General features: G+C 42.5%; 1 protein-coding gene across 1 annotated transcript in view; it reads left to right on the plus strand.

Annotated features, from left to right (window-relative positions):
- The first annotated feature begins 2,512 nt into the window (after window positions 1-2,512).
- Window positions 2,513-19,875, plus strand: part of SCN8A (sodium voltage-gated channel alpha subunit 8) — a 279,033-nt gene continuing 261,670 nt past the window's right edge. The window contains exon 1 of the mRNA XM_073613696.1: window positions 2,513-2,668. The gene's annotated coding sequence lies outside the window, so the exon portion shown is untranslated. The remainder of the gene's footprint in view (window positions 2,669-19,875) is intronic.

The following is a 19,875-nucleotide window of genomic DNA, read 5'->3' on the forward strand; positions in this document are numbered from 1 at the left end:
TGCATTTGATTGGCACAAGTGGCTGCATATGATGGGGCACAAGTGGCTGCATATGAAGGGCACAAGTGGCTGCGTATGATGGGCACAAGTGGCTGCGTATGATGGGCAAAAGTGGCTGCGTATGATGGGCACAAGTGGCTGCGTATGATGGGCAAAATTGGCTGCGTATGATGGGAACAGTGGCTGCATTTGATGGGCAAAATGGCTGCATTTGCATTTGATGGGCACAGTGAGGCTGCAATTGATGGGGGGGGGGGGGTTGTCAGTATTTTTCAATTTGTTTGCGCCAACCAAAAATTTTGAGCACCAGCCGCCACTGCGTTTTACACTGCGCAGCTGTGGAAAAGCACTTGTAGTGTCACACTGCATAGGTCCCAGACCCTCTAAGTTCCTGGTTTCACCTACACAGGGTGATGGGGCGAGCCTGTTCCCTCAGTGATGCGGGCAAGCAAGCCATACTCTGAACTGCAGTATGAAAGCAGTGGAAGGCCTGCTCACCCCAGGTGGGGCCCAAGCCAGGCGCTCTGGATTTCCTCTTTTACATATACTGTACTGTAAGTCAACCACTTTTATCTGGCAGCTAAGAGTGAAATGGTAGTGGGGAAGGGGGGGGGGGGCCAGGTCAACTTTTCCACCCACAAGTATTAAGCTACACCTCTAATGGACAGCCTCAGTGTTTCTCAATCTTTTTTCAGTTAAGGCATCCTTTAAAATTATAGACAATCTCAAGGCACCTTTTAAAATTATGGATAGTCTCAAGGCACCCCATTCTAAAATGTAAAAAAAATATTCTATTATTTTTACATAATGCAGCAACATCCACACGTAGGACACCCAACGTTAGAGGTGATTTTTTTCTTCCAAAGCAAATACACTTTTGCAAATTGGTACTGATTAGTATTCCAATGTTTCTTTTTTCCCTTAATTTCTCTCCATCAATCAGCTAATGTGACCCCAGTGCTGAGGGAGAGGGGCAGAGGAGGGTCAAACAAAGATGCTGTGGAGGCGAAAGACATCCTCCTTATTAACTGATGACTTCATTGGCTGTTAGAATGCCAGTGTCTAGAAAGTTGTCATGGTGCATAATGAAAACCTGTGGCATTGTGTAAATAAAAGGCATGCTTCATCCACCTACTGGCTTGCATACATTTTTTTGATCAATTTTTAGGCAACCCTGAAGAAGCCTCAAGGCACCCCAAGGTGCCTGGGCACCCTGGTTGAAAAAAGGCTTGACTGGCTGACTCTCTTGCAACTCGTATCCAAACTTATAGTACGGTATGCCAATATTTTGTTGGTGATTTTGATCTGACTGGTTATATGTGGTCAGGGAGGAATATTTTTACTTTTGTGAGGCAGGGTTGGCTTTCTTGTGACCCAAGGGTGCAATAGTTGGGAGTGGCTGGATTTGATGGACATATGTCTGTGAAAGTTCATCAGGTTTATGTGGGTCATATCTAGTAGTAGTTGGTCTCATGGTGGGCTTATTAATCAGCTGGAATTGTTCTGTCAAGTTGAAGACATTTGCAGCCACTTCCTCAGTTCCTAGAGTGGAAGAAGATCCCCCACAATGGACATACAGTACGTCTGTGAAGGTTCATCAGGTTTATGTGGGTCATGGTATATTTAGTAATAGTCAACCACATGGTTGACTTATTAGCTGGACTTATTCTGCCAAGTTGAAGATATTTGTAGCCACTTCTTCAGTTCCTAGCGTGTCCAGAAGATCCCCCACCATAGAGATAGGTATCAGATGGACCTAGGTAGATTTAGCCTTTTTAGCAATTGCATACATTTATGTTTTATAGATATTTATATTGGCAGTAAGTAATGAAATGGTCCCAGAGTTTTGGAAGGGTTTATCCATGGTGCAGGAGGATATGGCTATGTATGTAGGAGAGACCTAAGAGGGTTCATCAGGTTTATGTGGGTCTTTGTATATCTAGTAGTAGTTAGTCTCACGGTGGGCTTATTAGTCAGCTGGACTTGTTTTGCCAAGTTCGACATTTGTAGCCACTTCCTCAGTTCCTAGAGTGTCCAGAAGATCCCCCCACCATAGACACACAGTATGTCTGTGAAGGTTCATCAGGTTTATGTGGGTCATAGTATATCTAGTAGTACTCACATGGTTGACTTATTTGCTGCACTTGTTCTGCCAAGGTGAAGACATTTGTAACCACTTCCTCAGTTCCTAGAGTACCCAGAATATCCCCCACCATTGACATAGGTATCAGATGGACCTAGGTAGTTTTAGTCTTTTTAGCAATTGCATACATTTATGTTTTATAGATACTTATATTGGTAGTAAGTAGTGAAAGGGTTCCAGAGTTATGGAAGGGTTTATCCATGGTGCAGGAGGATATGGCTATGTATGTACGTGAGACCTATGAGGGGTAACCTTGTGGTGTGTGGCTGAAGATTTAGTGCACCGGCAGCTTTGCTGATCGCATGTAAGTGAGCGGCTCCTCCACTGATCTCACAGCCCCCGCCGGTACCTCCCAGCGGCCGGCACGGGCACGTCTGGAAGGATGCCGGGGATGCCTTGTTTGGCATAACACCGGCGCGCGCTGCGGAGGCTCCAAGATGGCGACGGCCGCAGTTCCTCCTGCTGCAGCCTCCCCACCTCTGCAGTCCGGCGGCGCCTGCAGGGACTCCCGCTAGAGCCAAGCAAGTAAGTGTCGCTGGGATGCGATGACGAGTGGGGGAGAACGGTTTAGCAGAGGCAGGGTGTGCGGTGGGGAAGACCTGGGACAGGCTGAGGCTGGGACTCCGCTGGAGTAGAGTGCTGGCTCGCTGGTGCTCGGGGCCCGGGATGGGGGGAGGGTAGACTCAGGCACCGGCTCTTTGCCGCAGAGACGTTTTTGCCCTCAACTTCTCCGCTGGCTGCCCCGACTATAACCGGCCCGGTTCATAGCCTAGTAGGGAGCTCCACACTGCAGCCCTGATCCCCGGGCACCTCGGGGGGCACTGCTGCATGGGGCATGGGGCTCATCATGGGGGGGGGGGGGTCACCAAGTAGCTACTCAAGTGGATCACCTGTGCTGCCCCCCCCACCTTTGCTGTTTAACACTGTCCCTGCTGAAATATCACCATCACCATCCCTCCACACTTGGGGGTTCCAAGTGGGGTGCTATCCGTTTAGGAAGCCCCCCCCCCTTTAAATTCAGTGCCCCCCTCGATCCATTCTCTTACCCTTCCATCCCTTAGACAGGTGATCATGGTGAAAGCCCTACTGACATACACCTGTCAGTGCCCTGGGGAGGGGGGGGTCTTCACACCATGACCCCCCCCCAACACCATTAGTGCGGCTACAGAGAATCACAAGGTGTCATCACTTTCCATCCCCAGCCCCACCCGTTCCATTGTATGTGCAGGAGATGGGGGTCTGATGCTGGAAGGAGGTGCTGCTGCTGGGGAGACGATCCTGCACGAGTTTGGGGCTGGGGACCCCCTCCTGTGTACACAGGGTGTGAGGATTGCGGGTGTGGTAGGTGGGCACAGTCCTGCATGCTCTGCGCTCTGCTGTGATTTTATTATTGCCTTCTCTTGTAGTGATCAGTAATAATGCTGGCTGGGGGGCGGGGGGGGGCTCAGGCTGAGTTTTGCAGTGACTATGTGTAGGCTCCTTCTAGAGAAGTGTGTCGGATAGACAACCCGCTCCTATACACTGCAGTATTTTTTCCTGTGGCCCTTATGTTCTGCAATGGCAATGCCTGCACACAGGCCAGCGGCGTCCCTGCCTCTGTCTAGGATGTGGATAGCTGGGTGTCATGGTGTGCACAGGAATGACACCATCGCCGGCTGAGAGCACACGTGTCCCGGGCCAGCAGATTGCATATCCTGACACACAGCACATTCGCTGCACAAGTTCCTGACACACACAGGACATTCACTGCACAAGTTCCTGACACACACGGGACATTCACTACACAAGTTCCTGACACACATAGCACATTGGCTGCACAAGTTCCTGACACACACAGGACATTCACTGCACAAGTTCCTGATACACACAGGACATTCGCTGCACAAGTTCCTGACGCACACAGCACATTCGCTACACAAGTTCCTGACGCACACAGCACATTCACTACACAAGTTCCTGACCCACACATCACATTCGCTGCACAAGTTACTGACACACACAGCACATTTGCCACCCAAGTTCATGACACACAGCACATTTTCCGCCCAAGTTCCTGACGCACACAGCGCATTAGCCACCCAAGTTCCTGACACACAACGCATTCGCCGCACAAGTTACTGACACACACAGCACATTTGCCGCAAAAGTTACTGACACACACAGCACATTCACCGCCCAAGTTCCTGACACACAACACATTCGCTGCACAAGTTCCTGACACACACAGCACATTCGCCGCCCAAGTTCCTGACACACAACACATTCGCCGCCCAAGTTCCTGACACACAGCACATTCGCCTCACAAGTTCCTGACACACACAGCACATTCGCCGCACAAGTTACTGACACACACAGCACATTCGCCGCACAAGTTACTGACACACACAGCACATTTGCCGCACAAGTTACTGACACACACAGCACATTCGCTGCACAAGTTACACGCAAATGTAGCTGCATTCAGCTCCTCGTTGCATCATGCATTATCCTCAGCCATGATTTCTGCTTGTCACTTCAGACATACCTTTCCATGTCTATAGACTGCATGGAGGATGTCTTCCCGTCCCTTTTATTCACCTATAAAAACACGGATAAGTCATTGTGTGCTGGAGTGTAAGAAGGGAATGGATGTTCGGTCACATACAGGCCGGTGTGTAGTCCCTGTCCCTAGGATGGTGATTCCTACAACTGTCATTAGGTGGGAAGGGATCCCAGGAGGATTGGAAGGTTTATTTAAGAGATGGTGTAAAGGGAGTGGGAGTAGTTACCTGTGGCAACCAATTAAGTTTAATCTTTTGAACAAAGTAATTGAAGTGTCATGTAGGGATAACGACTAATATTGGCCCCGCTTGCTTGTGTATGATTTCCTGGGAGCATGGTGCGGAGGAATCCATACAGACGTGCGGCGTGGTGCTGAAAGGACAGCTCCACACAGATTGACCATACTATGGGCAGCTCTAGAAAGAACTACAGCGTGGTGCTGAAAGGACAGCTCCCTACAGGCCAGCCGTGCTATGAACAGCTCCATACTAACTTGCAGCGTGGTGCTGAATGGACAGCTCCATACAGACTAACCGTGCAATAGACAACTACGTAAAGACTTGCGGCGTGGTGCTGAATGGACAGCTCCGTAGAGAGTAGCTACCTGGCGGCATGGTGCTGAATGGATATCTCCACTGGCTGCCTTGTAGCATGGTGCTGAATGGACAGCTCCATAAAGACCTATCTGTTCAATTGGCAATTTCATAAAGACTGGGGAGCGGTAGTGTTGAATGGGCAGCTCCATACAGACTAACTGCCATTTAGCATAGTGCTGAATGGACAACTTTATAAATCTGTTCAAAGGACAGTTCCATCAAGACCGGTTGCCTTTTAGCATAGTGTAGAATGGACAGCATCCTAAAGACTGATTGTCTTGTAGCATGGTCCTGATTGGACAACTCCATAAAGACTATGGGGTTGATTTAGTAAAGGAAAAAAGACTGTACACTTTGCAAAGTGCACTTGCACTCTACAAGTGCAGTTGCTCCAGAGCTTAGTAAATGAGCAGAAGCTCTGCTGACTTCCATCATCCAATTATGTGCAAGCAAAAGTGCTGTTTTTTTTATATTTTTTATTTTCCTTGCATGTAAATGGGTACTCTTTACATAGTGAAGCCCCTTGCCTCATTTACTAAGCTCTTGAGCAGCTGCTTTTGCAGAGGACAACTGCACCTTGCAAAGTACGCAGTCTATTTGCCCTAAGTGAATCTACCCCAATCTGTCCAAAGCACAGTTCCATAAAGACTGACTGCCTTTTAACATGGTGTTGAATGGACAGCTCCATACAGACTGGCTGCCTTTTAGCATAGTACTGAATAGACAGCTTTCTAAAGACTGATTGCCTTGTAGAATAATGCTGAATGTACAACTTCATTAAAATTGGCTACCTTGCAGCATGGACAGGTCCATACACACTGGTTTCCTTTTAGCATACTGCTGAATTTACAACTCCATAATGACTGGCAACCTTGCAGCATGTTGCCCATTAGACAGCTCTAAAAAGACTGGCTACCTTGCACTATGCTGCTCATTAGACAGCTCTAAAAAAGACTGGCTACCTTGCACTATGCTGCTCATTAGGTAGCGCTATAAAGACTGGCTACCTTGCACTATGCTGATCATTAGACAGCTCTATAATGACTGGCTGCCTTGCAGCATGTTGCTGAATGGCCAGCTCTATACAGCCTGGCTGCCTTGCAGCATGGTCCTGAATGCACAGCTTTATAAAAACGAGTTGCCTTGCAGCTTGATCCTGAATGGACAGCTTCATAATACAGACTGCTTTGCAGCATGGTGCTGAATGGATAGCTCTTTAAGAATGCCGACTTACAAGCATTGTGCTGAATGAGCACCTTTAGTCATCATTACGTGGTTGTATAGACGCTTAATGGATGTATAACTATTTGTAAGAGTTGTTTTATTGAACTTCCAAATTTTGCAATTATTCCAGTAGAAAGTATGACTCTAGATGGCCAGTTTAGATTTATAATGACTAAAACCATTATATTTAAAAGTGGACACTACATCTCTTGGTTTTACTGTTCTACAGCTGTACTGTTTCACTGCGTTTGGCCTTTTCCATACCCATACAGTAGAACTGGCCTTTTTATTTTTAAATCATATATAGAATTTAAAAGGTATAGAGACCTTGCATACACAAAAAATATTGTGTGTTTTTGTCATACCCAATTAAAGGTTAAATTTGTGTTATACAATATGAATACCACTGCCGCTGTTTTTGCAGATACTATGCAAATAAAGCAGAAGGGAAGCTCAGTGTTAGAAAACTTTAGTAATACAGAATAAATCCATAATAAACACGACGAAAGCAGAAGTGTATTGTAAAGGGATATACTAAAATATGACACCCAATATTCCGAATATTCTAAAAACTTGTAGAAAGGAAACGTTAGACATGGAAACTTTAGTGGGTGCATTTCTGCCATATGTACTAATATGAAAAAAAGTTGTGGGAAACTTATGTTTAGTTTATAGTTAAAGATGGTTAAGGGCCACATTTTTTTCCAGAGCTGATTCCTGATCTTTCCTTTTCCAAAATGTCAATTATAGGTGTGAAACAGTTGAATAATTCACTCTTCGGTTTCTTATTTCTTTTAGACAACACTGGTGATATTTATCCTTACTAGCTTAGGTCTCTTTCTACTCTCTAGGTAGAAACATAAGTGGCTTCTCGTGTCTTTTTCTTAGTATATAAAGGTTACTTATGCGGGTATATCTGCCTGTAAGAATCATTTCATAAGTTGGTTGCCTTGTATATCATTTCCATTGTGTGTAATTGTGTAGCATCATCTCAACTTTTAGATTTAGTTTTATATTATTAGTTTAGCTTTATCCCTTATGAATAGTTTTATCATTATACAAGTTAATGAAATATCTTTGTGCATCAAGCACTTTATACATAAATATTAGTTGATTTTGTACTTTATACAACTCAAGTTTTACTTTTTGGAGGTTTGAATAGCCACTGGTTTCCTTTTCCAGAAGCCTCCAGTGTTGAAATTCCCCTGCAGTTATTTGTGTCTCTACTGTCTCCAGTAAGGCTGTATAGCAAGACTGTCAGCCTCTTGTATCTGAAATCTCTAACTGTTTTGTTTCATTTAAAATTATTGGGAATCCATTGTATAAAAGTGATGCTGGAAATTCTAGTAGGCATGTGTTGTCACTGGAGCTGTAATCAAAAGGTGATTCAGCTTGCTTGCAACTACTCAAAAATGAAATATTTGTTTCTGGATGTAGGTTGCATATCACAAAAACGGCAAATATACTCTTTTTCATTTAAAAGCATACTTGCAGATCTCATACTGAAGTCCATTTCTATTTTCTGAAGCTCTCTTGTCTCAGTTTTTCCTTAAAGGGAAGCTTAAAGTGGTTCTAAAGGCTGAGTCTTTTTTTAATTTCATGCTTTCTGTAAAAAACCTTCAGTATGTAGCTCCCCCCCAATACTTATCCAAGCCCGATTTATGATCCAGCGATGTGCACAAGAGCAGCTGGTCCCCTGGGTCTCTGCTTTCTCATTGGCCCCAGCTACTTTCGATAACAGCCAGTGAGGAGGGAGTGGAGGGTGGTGCCAAGCCGGGTTCTATGTGTCTTATGCACACACAGAGCGAGGCTCGGGTGTGAGCATGTGCAGGTGTCCCCATAGCAAGCAGCTTGTTATGGGGACAATCGGAGAAGAGCAGAAGCCAGGAGCCCTGGTGGGGGATTCGAGAAAAGGAGGAGCAGGGCTGCTCTGTGCAAAACCATTGTGGAGTAGATAAGTATAACACATTTGTTATTTAAAAAATACCTTTAATATCAATTTAACTCTTTAAAAAGTTCTCCAGTTTAGTTTTTGCTCACGCTTAATGGCTGCTGAAGCAGTGGTAATGCCTCTGTGTCACACAGAACTAGTTTCTGGTTGTAGCTCACAACTATAAGTATCAGCAAAGGAGATGGCCAATGGGACCTAGAAGGTGCCTGAATTAATTGAAAGGTTAATAGTTAAGAGATTTTATTTTTAAATAGGTAATCAAGGGGGGTGCATTTTCTTTTTCAGAGTTGTCTGCTTTGAAGTGGTTGTAAATCTCTGACATGAAATATGAACAAAGCATATCCCTCTAAAGTGTGTACCTGTCTCAATCCAGAGCACTAGATGTCATCTCTGTCTGCTTACCCATTCCTCTGCTATCTGCGTGAGTCACTTCTGACGCCAAGAGCAAAGGTCAGGGATCACCTGTACACAGCCTGTGATCGATAGCCTCAACTCACACAGTTCCTGTGTGCTGTGTGAAAGGGGAGGGGGTGTCCCTTCCCTCCAATCAGCTCTCATAGCTTTTCTCACTGATATCTGAATCTCTGCAGTGTGTAATTTCAGCTTTCTGCCCCCAGTTTTCTAACAGCTGAGACAAGTTTTATACATTTTGGAGTTTGAACAGGTGTAGAGAAGTTAAACCTGTAGATACACAGCTTATGTAGGAGGGTTGGTTTCATCTCTGTGTATCACCTGGATCCAGTCACTTCACTGGGTATATGTAAGGGCACGACCACTTTAAACTGCTGCAGATACCCACATGACAGGAGGTTTAAGCCTTAACATTGATACAAATCAGTGTTAACAGTTACCCTTATGTCTATTCCTCTTCCAAACCATAACGCTCACATATTAATCCCCTAATCCATTGCCGACTATAACCACATAAAGACCAAGCTTTTTCTGGCACTTTTTGTGTACAAGTTTAAATCAGTATTTTTTGCCAGAAAATTACTTATAATCCCCAAACGTTATACATACAGTATATATTTTTTTAGCAGATACCCTAGGCAATAAAATGGTGATCATTGCAAATGTCTTTTTTTGCTACATGGTATTTGTGCAGCAGTTTTTCAAAACCATATTTTTTTGGATAAAATACACTTTAATGAATAAAAAAAACAATATAAACCCCCATTTTTTTGTATAGTATGAAAGATGATGTTATGCCAAGTAGATACCTAACATGCCACGCTTTAATATTGCGAACGCTCGTGGACTGGCGACAAACTATGGTACTTAAAAATCTCCATAGGAGACGCTGTCAAAAATTTTACAGGAAAGAGTAACAGAGGAGGTCTAGCACTAGAAATATTGCTCTCGCTCTAATGTTTGTGCTGATACCTCACATGTGTGGTGTGAACACCGTTTACATATACGTGCGCGACTTACGTATGCCTTTGCCTCTGCGTGCAAGCATGGAGGGATGGGGGAGCTTTAATTTAGTTTTTCATATTTATTTTATTTTTACATTGTCCCTTTAATCTTTTTTTTTTATCATTATTTTTTCTTATTACAAGGAATGTAAACATCCCTTGCAATAGAAATAAGGATGACAGCTCCTCTTTATGGTGAGATCTGGGGTCAAAACGACCCCAGATATGTCCTTTACCTTTAAAATCAAAAGATTTAAAAAAATGTATCTTTTGCTTTAAAACATTATTTTTTTTTACTTCCACCCTAGAAGTGAAGTCCCGGAAGTGACATCCTCCAAGGCCATAGAGGCAATCAGAGATGATCTGGTCTCTGTCAGCCTCTGTGATCTGTGATCAGTCAGATCATTTCTCGGGCGCGCCAGTGAAAGCTGTAAGCCCAGGAAACACTGGCGAGCGATGGAGGGGGGGGGTTGTGGATGTCCCCTCCCACTGCTGATCCAGCAGCTAATTAGCCGCTTGGATTGCTTTCATGAGAATGCCAGCCGCCAGCTGAAAAAAAGTACCGAGGTTATGGCTGATAGCTTACAATACATACATATTGTGGTCGGCAAGTGGAAAAAGAAACCCATCACCTCCTTATTTCTTCTCAATAAAACATAAAAGTCTGTAATTATCAGCCTGAGAACCTACAGGTCCTGCACCATAGATGAGTCGCACATTCTGTAGGGCTAAACTACGGCCACCATAACTAATGTTAAGACTGGAATTCCATCCAAATTTTCATAGCTAAAGGTGATCGAATGTTTCATATTTTACAGTTACTAACTGGCAATTCCAGGCAAAAAGTAAAATGAATTGGTGAGCTACTAAGTCTACAATGATTCTTAAAGTGGAACTACACTGCATCTGAGCACCACATACCAAAAACTTTATTTTAATTCATTTTAATACTTAAAACAAACTCACCCATCCATTCATGCCCCCATGCTTTATTTTGCTGAGAAATCACTTTGAAAAACACCCCCTAGCATTTTGGTTGTAGCCATCTTGAGTAAGGACAGATGATTCATGTAGCATTTACTTCTTGGAATCAATCAGGCCTTAGCTCAGTCATGCAGGCATGCAGACTCCTGGGATGTATGACATCATTTGCCTGGACCTGGAAACCAGGAAGAAATCAGAGAAGTTTAAAACGCATAAATATTATATACAGTACATTCTTATATGTTTATTAATGCTAGCAGCATAAGGAATAAAAATAATCAATACTCCACTAGATTTTGCAAATATTCACCCTCCCTCCTTGAAGCCACTCAAAGCATACCCTTTTTCCAAAGATTTCCTGGCCAGTCCATTGATATCATGGACCACTCATCTTCTCCTACAGTGATAAAGGAGGTGGTCCTGCCTGCTGAATTGCATGGTACTCATGTAATGATTCATGAGTACCCTCAAGTGCAATGATCTTCTGAGCCCAGGGGACCATGACAGAAAGGAAGTGGGTTGAATGATGCTAGTTATAATTTAACACAGAAGACTGATGGCATTTGGTGGCAAAAAATTTTACTGTGGGTAACAACCCTGCATTAAAAGAGAAGTATGGGCTTTGCAGAAAAAAAAAAAAAAGGTTATACTCCTCTAGGCGGATGCAGCATTTATTCAATCAATCTGATCTGCATCTGTACCCCGCTGGTTCAGTAGTGAGAACTGACCGATCAAAGACAGCAATTACTCAGTTCTCCCCTCAATCACTGACAGTCACAGTTCTGGACCGGCTCTGTGACATCAGCCGACAGCGGGCTTTAACCTGAAAACAAGCTTTAGGCTGAAAACGGGTCACAGGAGTGCAGAACGTACTGCACTCCTGTGATCCATAGGAGAAGTACAGCCAAAAAAGCTTTGGTTGTACTTATCCTTTAAGGGTGATTATTGCAGCAAGAACGTTTTTTTTTTTTTTTTTTTTTTTTTTTTTACTTTAATATAGTTGTCCTCTGTATTCAAAAGATGTTCTTTAACATTGTACCCAAACAAAATGTATGTCCTTTTTTCCCCACAAATAGAGCTTTCTTTTGATGGTATTTGATCACCTCTGCGGTTTTTATTTTTTGCGCTATAAACAAAAAAAGACCAACAATTTTGCAAAAAAAAAAACAGTATTTTTTTACTTTCTGCTATAAAACATATCCAATAAAAAATGAAAAAAAAAATAATTTCTTCATCAGTTTAGGCCAATATGTATTCTGCTACATATTTTTGGGAAAAAAATCCCAATAAGCGTATATTGATTGGTTTGCACAAAAGTTATAGCGTCTACAAACTATGGGATTTATTTATGGAATTTTTTTTTCTATTTATTTTTTACTAGCAATGGCAGTGATCAGTGATTTTTTAGTGGGACTGCAACATTGTGGCGAACAAATCTGACACTAAGTGACACTTTTTGGGGACCAGTGACACCAATACATTGATCAGTGCTAAAAAAAATGCACTGTCACTGTACTAATGACACTGGCAGGGATGGGGTTAACATCGGGGGGGGCAATCAAAGGGTTAAATGTGTTTTAGGGGGTGCTTTCTAACTGTGGGGGATGTGATGTGACTAAAGGAAAACAGAGATTTGTGTTTCTGCTTAGCAGAAACACACAATCTCCATTTTCCCCTCTGGCAGAATGGCGGTCTGCCTTGTTTACATAGGTAGACCGCCATTCTGCCACTCCTCAGAATGATCGGTGAGTCCCAGCGGATGTGATGTCCTGCTGATTGGCTGATTGATTCGCCCCAGACCCCATACAGGTACGTGATTTCATGCAGGAAGGCCGCCCTGCCACAGTATATCTGCATGGGGCGATCATTAAGTTAATATTTATTTGTGCCTGGAATGTACCTTTAAACATTTTAAACACTTGTTTTATTGTGGTGTAACATTCTGCTGAGCTTATTTTGTATTTTACATTGATTATTTCTGGTGTTTTGGATGCTGTTGAATAAGAAGGCCAGTCTCCACTCAAATTCATCCCAAAGGTGTTCTTTCGGGTTGAGGAGCAGGCCAGTCAAGTTCCTCCACCTCAAACTGGCTCATCCATGTCTTTATAGGCTTTGCTTTGTGCACAGGTCCAAATCATTTAGTGGAGGGAGGATTATGGTGTGGGATTGTTTTTCTGGGGTTGGGCTTGTCCCCTTGGTTCCATTGAAGGGAACTCTTAAGGCGTCAGCATACTAAGACATTTTGGACAATTTCATGCTCCAAACTTTGTGGGAACAGTTTGGGGATGGCCCCTTCCTGTTTCAACATGACCGCGCACCAGTGCACAAAGCAAGGTCCATAAAGACATGGATGAGCGAGTTTGGGGTGGAGGAACTTGACTGGCCTGCACAGAGTCCTGGCCTCATCCTGATAGAACACCTTTGGGATAAATTAGAGCATCCAAAACACCAGAAATAACTAATGTAAAATACAAAATAAGCTCAACAGAATGTTACACCACAGAGTTAAAACTGCGAACCAGGACTCCTCACCTAACATCAGTGCCTGACCTCACAAATGCACTTCTGGAAGAATGGTCAAACATTCCCATAGACACACTCCTAAAATTTGTGGACAACCTTCCCAGAAGAATTGAAGCTGTTATAGGTGCAAAGGGTTTTTTGACAATATAGTGTACAGTGGAACCTTGGATTGCGAGTAACGTGGTTAAGGGGCATTTAGCAATACGAGCAATCATTTAAAAAAAAATCCTGACTCAGTTTGTGAGTGTTGTCTTGCAAAACGAACAGGATTCAAGCCTCTGTGGTGTTTGGCCAGAGGTGCGGGGGCGCCGGTGACACTTGGAGCCGTTCAGAGCCGTTCGGAAATACTTGGAAACACTCGGAAATACTCAGCAAACACTAGGAAATACTCCATTTCTGAGTTTTTCCAAGCCTTTCTGAGGGTTTCTGAGTGCATCCGAGTGGTCTCCGAGTATTTCCGAGTCTCTCTAGTGCCCCCCTACCTCTGGCCACATGCGGTATTGCATGCAATAGAAGTCAATGTGAATCGAATTTTCTTCGTTTCCATTGACTTCTATGGGGAAACTTGCTCTGATATATGAGTGCTTTGGATTACAAGCATTCTCCTGGAACGGATTATGCTCATAATCCAAGGTTCCACAGTATATGGATAATGTAAACACTAAAAGGGAGAAGTTGGTTGGTTGTTGCATGCAACAAAATACATTGTATACTTTTATACACGTGGATCCTTTTTCCAACCAAGAAAAGAAACAAAATCCCCTTGTGGTGGACTTTTAAGGCACAGAAATTGTTTGAGAAAAATCAATCTAGTTTGAAGTGTTTATTCAATATAATAAGTACAAAATTTAAAAAACACATAAAAAATATACAATAGAACAAATTTACAGTGCTGTCATCACAACATAGTACAGGTAGTGAACCAGTAATTCTTGCAACCGACACGTTTCGGAGCACATGTGTATCTCCTTCCTCAAGGGTAAATTTAAGCGAGAATACTAAGTGTTCTAAAATGAAATATTTGAGAGAAATAAGTATACAAATATGCATAAATATACAGAGACAAGGGGCAGAAAAGGTGGAGAAAATGGTAAAAAATCACTTACATAAATATTGAGATGACAACCCTTTCAGACCTTGCAGATTAAAAACATATGAATGCAAAAAGATGTTCCCAGTTTGCTTGAGCCGGAGGTCCAACACAAGTGGCGTGCCTCAAAAAGAGGGGTGCCTAGCCTGAAAAGCTGACCCAGTTTTTCCAACCAATGTTTTGCTTTAAACTTTATTCACCTTTGTTTATTATTTAACCTTTATTCACCATGTTAAGCTAAATTACCTTTTAATGTTTCTTTTATATTTATATTGGTATTTAGTTAGTTTATATAGTGGGTGAATTGGCTTTTTTTATCCTCTCAGTAGGTGTAAGGATCATTTCACATTGCCCATGATCGTCAGTTGCAAAATTTTTTAAAATTTATTTTTACTGAAAAGGTTTGCATATGTACAAGTTAAAATGATACTAAAAGGAAAAAGTTTATGTTAAAAAAAAATAGGTTATGCTCTGTGCAATGGTTTTGTACAGCTCCGAGCCTCCTCTTCTCCTGTCCCTTGCCTGCACTCCTGCCACCCACCCCACCTGCTGCTCACTTTCAAGCTCATTGTGTGTCAACTCCATTGACACACAGAACGGGGCTCACCCCGCCCCCTGTTCCCCCCTCACCGGCTGTGATTGACAGCAGCTGCTGGGTCTGAGCCAATGAGGAGAGAGAGAGAGAGCTGGGAGTGCAGCTGATCTTGTGCACATTGCTGGATTGAGAATCGGCTCAGGTAAGTATAAAGGGGGGGGGGCACACAGAAGGCTTTTTACCTTCATGCATGCTGATAATAAAAAACCTTCAGCCTTTAAAACCACTTTAAGCTATCACAAGCTGTGTTTAAAAAAATCAATAATTGCACATTTGTACTTTTTAAATGTAACAATAGATAGGATAGGTCAGGGGTGAGGGTCAGACAAGATATCCTCTCCAACATCTAGAGGAAGAGGCGATTGTTGTGAGGTGGGAGAGAGTCATATACCAACAAGCAGAAAGTACAGTTCCTTTGCTGAGATAGGATAAACGAGGGTGATACAGTCGTAGTTTTAATAATGTGGAACTTTGCTTTTCTACACTTTTTGTACACATTGCAAAGTGAGCAAGTTGGTTAAATATTAAATGCAACATTGACTATAGCCCTGTCTTAAAATATCAAAACAATTTAAAAAGGGTAAAGTTTTATTATAAAGAAAATCTAGGAGAGGTCTAATAAAAAAGTACTAGCATGACCATATACTGGGTTGCGCACGTTATCCAAGTTGGCGTAATGTACTGTAGAACTATGTTTTTTTTCATTTAAAAAAACATATGTGCTGTAAGGGCTCGTTCACACTTGTGGTTGGGGGTGGTGAACACAGGTGGTTGATCCATGGTTTTACCATCCCCCAACCCCTGGCCTGAACACTAACATACAGTCTCTCATGGCTGTACACAAGCCACGGCTCCGATGCTGTAATTCACAGCCACGAAAAAGGCTTAACAGCATGTCACCTATTGTGGGTGGTGCCACCACCAAACGTGACTAATGCAGCTTCTACTGCACCACAACAGCATTCAATGGATGCAATTGCGGCGCAGTAGTACGCCAATTATAGGCAACATATCACCTCCTCACTGCCTGTCAAACACCTCTAAAAAGTGATCAGATTAGTGCCTGGCACACTTGTGAACAAGTCTCTAACACTTAATTATAAGTACAACTAAGGGGCCCTGTATAACAAGTACCAAATCCATTTGCTATGTGATCTACAAGCCTCATAAATGAAAATAAGAATCTTCCTTATATCTCCTAACTAAGCCAAATCTTCCCTAATTTGTGTCTTATACTTTCTCCCTCCACTACAGCTCGCAGGGGAGGGTTTTAGCAACAGAGGCAGTACTGTCCAGAAAGCAGTGGCGGGACTAGGTGTGATCAAGTGCTCATAGACAAGCTACTGATGTGGTGGTACCCAAGCAGGATCGCTCCTGAGCCACTGCTCTGTGTGTCAATTCACACACAGCCATGGCTTGGCCCCGCCCCCCACTCTCTCCACATTAGCTCACTGGCTGGGATTGACAGTAGCAGGAGCCAATGGTCTGCTTTATGCCCCATGTTTTTACTATTGGTAGCATGTGTTTGCTAGCTAAATAGATACTTATGCACCAAATTTGTCTTGGGCTTTTTTCACATGACCCCTTGGAAAATGCATGGTTTGTTAAGATTGCGATTACTATTGTAAATAAGCAATTAGCTGATAAGAGGTCAGCTATACAATAGTCTTCAAATGAATGCTGCAGAACTTTTGTACAGGTCATTGCATGTAAGCCTGCATCATTTAAACTAACCTTGTCTTGAGACAGATAGGGGGACTGCTTTGCTGACTTCTTTCCTATAATCATTGGTGTGCACAGCCTATTGCATTAGGGTGTGCACCCCAAAGCTCAAAAACACATGCATGTATATACAGTGCCTTGAAAAAGTTTTCACACCCTTGAAATTTTCCACATTTTGTCATGTTACAACCAAAAATGTAAATGAATTTTATTGGGATCTTATGTGATAGACCAACACAAAGTGGCACATAATTGTGAAGTGGAAGGGAAATGACAAATGGTTTTCAACTTTTTTTACAAATTAATATCTGAAAAGTGTGGTGTGCATTTGTTTTCAGTTCCCTTTACTCTGATACCCCTAATTAAAATCTAGTGGAACGATTGCCTTCAGAAGTCACCTAATTAGTAAATAGAGTCCACCTGTGTGTAATTTAATCTCAGTATAAATACAGCTGTTCTGCAAAGCCCTCAGACGTTTGTTAGAGAACCTTAGTGAACAAACAGCATCACAAAGGCCAAGGAACACACAAGACAGGTCAGAGATAAAGTTGTGTAGAAGTTTAAAGCAGGGCTAAGTTATAAAAAAAAATATCCCAAGCTTTGAACATCTCACGAAGCTCTGTTCAATCCATCATCTGAAAATGGAAAGGGTATGGCACAACTGCAAACCGACCAAGACATGGCCGCCCACCTAAATTGACAAGCCGCGCAAGGAGAGCATTAATCAGAGAAGCAGCCAAGAGGCCCATGGTAACTCTGGATGAGATCTGCAGAGATTCACAGCTCAGGTGGGAGAATCTGTCCACAGGACAACTATTGTGCACTTCACAAATCTGGACTTTATGGAAGAGTGGCAAGCAGAAAGCCATTGTTGAAAGAAAGTCATAAGTAGTCCCATTTGCAGTTTACAAGAAGCCATGTGGGGGACACAGCAAACATGTGGAAGAAGGTGCTCTGGTCAGATGAGGCCAAAACTGAACTTTTTGGCCTAAAAGCAAAACGCTATGTGTGGCGGAAAACTAACACTGTGCGTCACGCTGAACACACCATCCCCACTGTGAAACAAGCATCATGTTGGGATGCTTTTCTTCAGCAGGGAAGCTGGTCAGAGTTGATGGGAAGATGGATGGAGCCAAACACAGAGCAATCTTATAAGAAAACCTGACTTGAGACTGGAGGTTCAGCTTCCAGCAGGACAACGACCCTAAATATACAGCCAGAGCTACAATGGAATGGTTTAGATCAAAGCATATTCATGTGTTAGAATGGCCCAGTCAAAGTCCAGACCTAAATCCAATTGAGAATCTGTGGCAAGACTTTGAAAATTGCTGTTCACAGACACTCTCTATCCAATCTGACAGAGCTTGAGCCATTTTGCAAAGAAGAATGTGAAAAAATGTCACTCTCTAGATGTTCAAAGCTGGTAGAGACATCCCTAAAAAGACTTGCAGCTGTAATTGCAGCAAAAGTTGGTCCTACAAAGTACTGACTCAGGGGGCTGAATACAAATGCACACCACACTTTTTATATATCTATTTGTAAAAAAATTGGAAAACCATTTATCATTTTCTTCACAATTATGTGCCACTTTGTGTTGGTCTATCACATAAGATCCCAATAAAATACATTTATGTTTTGGGTTGTAACGTGACAAAATATGGAAAATTTCAAGGGGTATGAATACTTCTTCAAGGCACTGTGTGTGTATATATATATATATATATATATATATATATATATATATATATATATATATATGCACACACTCTTATAAATAAATGTAAACAAACATTTTAAATTGTATTAAAACATGGATGGTGCCAGTAGGGCAGTGGCTAGTGTCAGTAAGGCAGAGGACTTTATCATTAGGGCAGTGGAAGGTGTCATGAGAGCAGAGATCGGTGTTAGTAGGGCAGTGGACGTTGTCAGTAGTTTTTTGTACAATTTTATTCTTGTCATTATTTTGTTTACAATTTTTTTACAAGCTCCATTTATTGGGGGGGGGGCAGAGATATTATTTTCTTTTTGCTATATTTCAGTTATGAATAACCGCAATGAGTGGGGTTGGTAAATGATATATTTACTGGCTCCATCCTAAAACATCCCCACAGCAGCCAGCGGGAGAGAAGAGAAACTGGCAGTGCTTCAGGGGAGGGGGGTTTACACAGGGCGCCTGGGCAGCAGCACCCAGGCACACCCAGCACACCCTCTGCACACTCCTATGCCTATAATGCTAGTTGCTTGGATGATATGCTGATCAATTTACTTAAGTGTTTCACTTACTGATTTAGAACATGTTAAAGACAGAATGTAAAAGTCAGAACTTCTGATTTGTACACTTTGTTTGGAATGTTGACCGAAAGTATTGAAATAAAAGGAATTGCATGACAGCCAGGAAACAATCCAGTGATAACACCTTCCATGTGCACTTAAAAAACATCAGATAGAATAGATTTTACACTAAAGCCATATCAGTAAAGCAATGGTGTAGACATTTAAAAAAAAAAAAAAAACTTGTCCAAGGGACTAAATTGGGGTCCCAATCTACTTGTCCTGATAAAAGAATAATTTTTGCCAGGATGGAAAATATGAAAGTTTCGTGTTCTTTAGGCCTCATGCACACTGGACGTTTTTACAGCTGCTCCTAGGGGCGTCAGGCATTTTTTTTTTACAGCTTAAAAACGCCTCTCCATGTTATTGTATGTGTCCATGGCTTTTAGAAGTTGTAAGTGGCATAGGCATTTTCAAGCTAAAAAAAAACCCAGGACCAGTGTGTTCTGGAGCAGCAGCGTTACAGCTGTAAAAATGCCTGAAGCAGCTAAACACGTGTTATTGCTATATATAGTGTTAAGCCAAGTCAAGCGTTTTTAAGCTGCGGTAATTGGATTTGGGAGTGGAAAATAAAAGAGGGTAGAGAAACACTGTTAAACGCTAACACGGCTAAACGCACATTAATGCCAATGCAAAATGCTTCTAAAAGTGCGTTTTTACAGCCATTTTTCCTGGCGTCGATACTGGCTGTGCAGCTAGTTTTTTAAAACACTCTGTGTGCATGAGGCCTTATTAGGCAGGGGTGCTTTTAGGAATGTCT

Source organism: Aquarana catesbeiana, linkage group LG02, assembly GCF_042186555.1.
Source record: "Aquarana catesbeiana isolate 2022-GZ linkage group LG02, ASM4218655v1, whole genome shotgun sequence".
NCBI classification, from domain to species: Eukaryota; Metazoa; Chordata; class Amphibia; order Anura; family Ranidae; genus Aquarana; species Aquarana catesbeiana.